Here is a 6083-nt window from a genome sequence, read left to right as displayed (position 1 = left end):
ACCGGTTCGATCACCGATCCGCTTATGAAAACATTGCATAAAATAATTAAAACATCGATAATTAATTATAAGCTTATTTTTCAGTAATTCCTTCCGTATTGTGCTTAGATTATATTAAGTTGAAGCTGACGATGTGTTTTTTTATAATGTAGTTGGCCATAATTTTGGAGGTGATCCCGGAATTCTTGGGTAGAGGCCATAACTCTCTATGTTGATCAATTGACTAATTCATCTCTCGTTCTCAATAATCTCAGTGTGTAAAATAATACATAAACTACATGATATTTCTTTGGACTTCTCATTATTGTCAACGTGCTTGGATCTTTCCAAATACCTGCTCCACATCCTTTCATGTATATTGTGTCTCTCCTTGAAGTTCTTCCTCTTCGTATCTTGGTGGCACAAAAAGCTGTTGATGAAAGCAACCATTCTGTGTAGATATCATTTGTAAGATAATGTCTTTTGTATTAGATGTTCCATTGACGTGAGTGTTTCCTTGTATAACGATGTTAAATAATGGTGATTCGTTAAGGATAATTATATCATTATGCGAGGATGCTACAAAAACATATCTTATCCACAAGTTTGCAAACGTGACTTGTCTTTTCCAAGTCAATTATTGTTGGGATGCCGGAATTGCCTGTAGTATATTGTCTTTTTTAAGTTACGTGACAATTCATCCACTTTCAATGCATGCAATCAAGGTTATCCAACATTTCAAGAAAGTCGTGTTTCTCGGCATGCATTTGAAACAATTGTTGAGTGTCTGCATCATTGGGTCTTCTCAAGTATCTGACTCCAAACACATCAATCATACACTGACAAAAGTTAACCAAGCATTCCAGGGTTGTTCTTTCACCCATCCGTAATGTAGTTATTCGGAGAATCGACGGGAACTGGATATGCCAATTGACGAATAACTGTCGTGCATTTTTTAAGTGGCAACAAATTTTTTCTTCTTATATTATCTCTCTTTCATTTAAATTCCACTGAATCATTAGTCACGGCATCGACTATGCAAATGAATATTTCTTTGCGCATTCAAAATCGCCTCGGAAGGTTTTTGTGTGAAATGTAGAAATTTCGGAGAAATAATCTTGAACAAGGCAAGAATGCTCTTCTTCAATCGTCACCATCCCGATTCATACATCTTCTTGGATTTCTAGCTCTCGCAGAACATCGGATTGTTTGCAGTCTCTGATCTTTCACCTCGAGCAGCGTAATCATCATTCGATCTACATCATCTTCCAACATCTCATTTCCAATAAAATCACGATTGAGATTATCTATAGCGCGACGATGATCTTCAGACATTTTTAATATAATTTCAATTATATTTAGGTTAAGAAAATAAAAAAATTTCTTTGGAAATTATTGAGAAGCTGAAAATATTGAGTGACACAAATGGAGGTTTCATATAATATTTATAAAAAAAATTATTAAATTGATGTTATATCCATTCGTACACAATTCGATATTACCGTATGTGTATAATATTTATGATATTTAATATTTTTATTTAATTAATATATAATTATTATCTATCTACAAAATTAAGCATTAAAACATTAAAATGATATAATAAAATAAAACTCAACATAATTAAAATATTCACAATTAATAATAAACTTAGTCTCCACCAGGCACTATTCGCATCTTTACACGATCGACAACGCCCAACATACATTTAAAAATATAAACGTACACAAATGTTAAAACCAATATAGATTTAAATAATATAAACGACATAACCGAAAAAAACCAACATAAATTTTAAAAATAAACATACTCAAAGTCTCAAACAACACACCTGCTATATGTCACGTCTACTTGCAATTGCTTCAACTATTTTTATACGCCAATAAAGCTGGGGTCCCCTCAATCTCCTTATATTCTGTTTAAGTATAACATAATATTTTTGCTCTAATTCAATTTGCTTCTGCATCATCTCGACTTCCTCCTACCTAATTTCAGTTTCCTCATTCTTTATCTCACTCATTCTTTATCTCAGTTTCTTTCATCGCCAATTTTGTTATGTCATTTTTATACAAGCAACATGTGTCGATAGTACTATATTATGCATGAGTGAGACTTATGATGTTGTATGACTTTCTTCTTTTTTTGATCTTTGATATCTATTTAATTATGAAAATGTCACATTTATTTATTTTTTTTGTTCTGATATTTATTTAAGGGATATTTAATAACAAAAACACTATTTTTTATTTTTTATTTCACTAATTTTTTTTAAAAAAAGTGAGGTGTTTATTCACCATCCTTTTAAACACCTCTACCGATCCTAACACTTTAGGGTAGTATTCCACTATTAATTGAATCAATAATTTAAGTTATAAGGATTTGATTTGACGAGAGATTTGAAATATGAGTTTGAAATGAACTCATATATGATAATTAACATTGCATCTACATGGATTAGCATTTAGCAAGGAATAATCCACCGATCCTAACACTACATATGTAACGTCCCAATTTCTACTCAATATTTCAAGGATTTAAATGACTTAGATATAAGAATAATTTGTCTGAAATAAAAATCGATTTGAGTGTAGTGTTTTTCTACTTTTTGTCACGTAAATTTTTACGATTTCATAAGTATTAAATTAATTGATTATATTAGACAACTATTATACTGTAGTACAAAGATCAACATGAAACTTATTTATAATCATACTATCTATATCTCCTTTATTTAAACATTTTTTTTTATCTTTCTCAATTATATAGTATAGTTTTCATATTAAATATCATTTGTACTACTCTTTTACCAATTTATCCCTATTAAATTCATAAAATTTATAATTTTTTTATTTTATTAAAATTGCACTAAATAAGGGCAAAATGAGAAATTTATTTTTCCAAATACTTACTTAATATATATGTGAAAATACACGTACACAAGCCTAAATTAGTAGGATGAAATGAGTATATATATTTTTTACCTTGAACAAAAAAATATTGATGTTGTTGATTACATTTATAGTCCCTAAAATTTCAAAAATATTACACAATTAGTCATCACCATTTGTTTTATAATATCTCTTCCTAAAAACTGAAATATCAAAAAGTCTAGTTAGATGATCAAATCTCAAAAAAATAAATGAATGATTGAATAAAGGATGTGAGTACATTTTCTATATAAATGAAATAGAACCTCGACTTATGACATGATTTCACTTGTCTTGAACACAATGGTGAAATTTAATGTTTTTTTTAATTTTTTTTATTTTTCTTAAAATTTTAATAATCAAAATATTACGTTACAAAAATATAGTAAATTAAAAACGTAACTATGACGACAAAGTTGAAATAAGTCCAAAAAACTAATATTTTTTTTAAAATTTATAGAGCAAAAATTAAGGTAACTTTCAATAATTACTTTTTGTTTCCATGAGTGTCACAATATAGATTTAGGACATGAATTAAATATTAACAAACGTAACTATGGCGAGAAAAGTTGAAATAAGTCCAAAAAATTAATATTTTTTTAATCTATAGAGCAAAAATTAAGTTAACTTTCAATAATTACTTTTTGTTTCTATGAGTGTCACAATATAGATTTAGGACATGAATTAAATATTAATAATTAATTTGTCTTCAATAAATAAATGAACACACAAAATGATATGAATTAAATATTAATAATTAATCTAACTTGAATAAATAAATTTACTAATCTATAAAATGACATGAAAAACCTTAAAAACCCTTGGAAATGACAAAAATATTTAATTATTAAATCAAATAATGAGGACAAAATTGTAAATTCATTATAAAAAATTTCAAAATATAGATTTAGGACATGAATTAAATATTAACAATTAATTTACCTTGGATAAATAAATAGACACAAAAAATGATATGAATTAAATATTAAAAATTAATCTACCTTGAATAAATAAATTGACTAATGTATAAAATAAATGCAAGACCTTAAAAACCCTTGAAAATGACAAAAATATTAATTATTAAATGAAATAATGTGGACAAAATTATAAATTGACAATTAAAACCAAATAATTAATGAAATAATGAGGGTATTGAAGGAAATTCACAATTCAAACTTGTATATTTATGTAAAAAAAAATAAAAAGTAGTAATAATAATAGATAATAGATAGATAGATAATAGATAATAGATAATAGATATATTATATATATATATATATATATATATATATATATATATTCATCCAACGATATTGCAGTGGAAAGTAGGATTTTCTGGCGAATAGATGTGGCATTACTCTAAAAATGGGGAATACTCCGTTAAAACTGGCTACCACTTAACATGTATAATGAGGAGGAAGGAAGTAATGGCTTGGGAAGTGGACACAAGAATGGTCTTAGCAAATTATGGAATCTCAAAAGTCCAAGCAAAATTAAAATTCATATGTGGAGGGTTTTGTTCAATGCTTTGCCTGTGAAAGTCATTTTGGAACGTCGAGCTATTGTTGAATTCACTTCATGCCCACACTGTCTGTTTGCCTCGGAAGATATTCCTCATGCGTTTTGGTTTTGTTCAAAAGCTATGAAAGTATAGAAACTCACAGCATTATGGCCTCTTTTAGCTGGCTTTCCAGGGGGCTCATTTGCCGATTTATTTTGTTGGGTTGTAGACTTTGGGGTTGGGGATGATTTTCAATCTTTTGTTTTGGTATGCTGGAGTCTTTGGATTGCTAGAAATACTTTTGTGTTTGAAGGAAAGATTTCATCGCCGAAATATATTTGTGAAAACTTTATGTTGACTTTGCAATTAGTTGCAATCAAGGGTCAAGATTAGTATTGAAAGTTAAATCATGATCCAATGGCTAGGAGTTAATCTTGGATTAGTTATATTTGTTATGAGTCAGTTATATAAAATATAAGAAGGAGGGTTAAAGGGAGACTTAGAAGCTTACAATTCTCTCTTTTTCGATCACATCATCAAGAGCACATAAGGGGCTTGCATCTGGAATGAAGATTCAACATCGAAGATCATCTTCATTGAGCTGGATTGTCTGTGAACCTTTGTATTTCTGTTCTTGATCGGCTTAATCCAAGTTTCTGTCATAGCTTGGGGTTGATCTTTGTACTGCCGATAGTGTATTGAACTTGATGTTATTGTTGCTTGGTGGATTCATATGGGAAAATTCCCAGAACCTTGGATGTAGGATTTGGTGATCCGAACCAACTAAATTCCTGTGTTATTGGTGTTTGTGGGTTTTTGATTTCTTTCTTTCGATTAGGTTCTGCAAGTGATTGATTATGTGAGCTTGATTATTGTTATCTTGGTTATTGTATTCTTGTGTATGCGTGTGTGATTCTTAACAAGTGGTATCAGAGCCTCAAGATTAAGATCTTGGGGAAAAAGAATCTGATAAGGGGATTCAACTTCTTCTCGGTTATAAAGTCTCTCATCTATCTTTCTGATTTCCTGGGTGTACTATCTTTAAGGAATGTCTACTGGCCAGGCGCATTCATTAGCGATGTCTACATCAAGGTTTGAGGATGAAAAATTCGATGGGAAGAATGACTTTAATCTATGGAGGGAGAAGATGATAGCTCATTTGGGAAATATTGGATTGGATGATGCACTTCTAGGAGAATCCAATATCCCAGATACAAAAGAGAACAAGACTGAGATATTGAAAAAGGCAAGAAACACTATCGTGCTAAGCCTAAGTGATCAGATACTCAGGAAGGTAGTAAAGGAGAAAACAACAGCTGATATGTGGCTCAAATTGGAGCAATTATACATGACAAAAGCATTACCAAATAGGATTTATTTGAAGCAGAGGTTTTACAGTTTCAAAATGGATGAAACTAAGTCCATCGATGAGAATATTGATGAGTTCACTAAGTTGTTGTCGAATCTTGAGAATATGGAGGTTAAGATAGATGAAGAGTAACAGACTATTTTTCTTCTTATCTCTTTGCCAAAAGCTTTTGATCAGCTTAGGGACACCCTTAAGTATGGCAGGGAAACTTTAACTCTTGAAGAAGTCTCAGGAGCTGCATATTCCAAGGAGGTAGATCTAAAAGCAAATGGAAAGACTCACAGCAGGGAAAGGTCTAAATGTGAGA

The sequence above is a fragment of the Henckelia pumila genome, chromosome 2, assembly GCF_033568475.1.
Source record: "Henckelia pumila isolate YLH828 chromosome 2, ASM3356847v2, whole genome shotgun sequence".
Classification (NCBI taxonomy): domain Eukaryota; kingdom Viridiplantae; phylum Streptophyta; class Magnoliopsida; order Lamiales; family Gesneriaceae; genus Henckelia; species Henckelia pumila.
The sequence above is the reverse complement of the archived record's forward strand: the minus strand, read 5'-3'. Positions refer to the sequence as shown.